The 1026-nt window shown below is 42.6% G+C and overlaps 1 non-coding gene across 1 annotated transcript; it reads right to left on the bottom strand.

Annotated features, from left to right (window-relative positions):
- Window positions 1-589: 589 nt before the first annotated feature.
- Window positions 590-662, bottom strand: TRNAK-CUU. Its single transcript has one exon. It is a non-coding gene; the product is annotated as a tRNA-Lys (tRNA).
- Window positions 663-1026: the final 364 nt, after the last annotated feature.

Below are 1026 nucleotides of genomic sequence, written 5' to 3'. Positions count from 1 at the left end.
GGCAGGGAGGGCAACCACATGCCGCCAAATCTGTCAGGATAAAGAGGAGGTTGAGAAGGAATGAGTGGGAAAGCAACTGTTTTTTAAGGCCTTCTCGAAGATCTTGCTATTTCCAGTTTCTCCTTCGGAAGAGCAAACAGCCATTCTGCTTTCTGAGGAACGTAGTCTCCATTTTTCTATATTTCCTCCATCACCAAGAGTTTTTTAATGTCTTTGGCATAGACAAATCAGCCCTTAACAGCTTTGTTTAGTTGTAATAGTATTTATTAAATGCTTAAGCGGTGTAAATTATATATTAATAATTATAATAATTAGGAAGGAATTTAAGTGCTTATTATGTGTCAAACACTGCTCTAAGTGCTGGGCTAGATACCAGATCATCAGGTTGGACACAGTCCCTGTCCCACATGGGGCTCACAGTCTTAATCTTCATTTTGCAGATGAGGTAACTGGGGTACAAAGAAGTTAATTGACTTGCCCAAGGTCACCCAGCAGACAAATGGCAGAGCAGAATAAGAACCCAGGTCCTCTGACTCCCGGGCCCCTGCTCTAACCACTAGTCCGCACTCATTCTCAAGGGAAAATCACGCACCCAACGTGGGGCACGAACCCACGGCCCTGAGATTAAGAGTCTCTTGCTCTACTGACTGAGCCAGCCGGGCGAGTACTCTGCCTACCTGAGACAATAAATACTATGGATATCTTTTTTCCTTGGGAATTACGTCAATCAAGCAGTGGTATTTACTGAGCTCTTACCGTGTTCAGTACACAGCACTAAGTACACAGGACTAAGAGCTTGGGAGAGAGAGTGCAACACATCAGAGTTGGTAGACACATTTCCTGCAGTAATATTTATTGATTGATTCCTTTCGCATCAGTCGATTTGTACATTCCAAGAGCTTAGTACAGTGCTCTGCACATAGTAAGCGCTCAATAAATACTACTGAACGAATGAATGAATCAGTCGTATTTAATAAAGTGCTTATTGTGTTCCATACTTAACCATTGCAATATGGTAGATGGAGA

Source organism: Ornithorhynchus anatinus, chromosome 11, assembly GCF_004115215.2.
Source record: "Ornithorhynchus anatinus isolate Pmale09 chromosome 11, mOrnAna1.pri.v4, whole genome shotgun sequence".
In the NCBI taxonomy this organism is placed as follows: Eukaryota; Metazoa; Chordata; class Mammalia; order Monotremata; family Ornithorhynchidae; genus Ornithorhynchus; species Ornithorhynchus anatinus.
The sequence above is the reverse complement of the archived record's forward strand: the minus strand, read 5'-3'. Positions and strand labels throughout refer to the sequence as shown.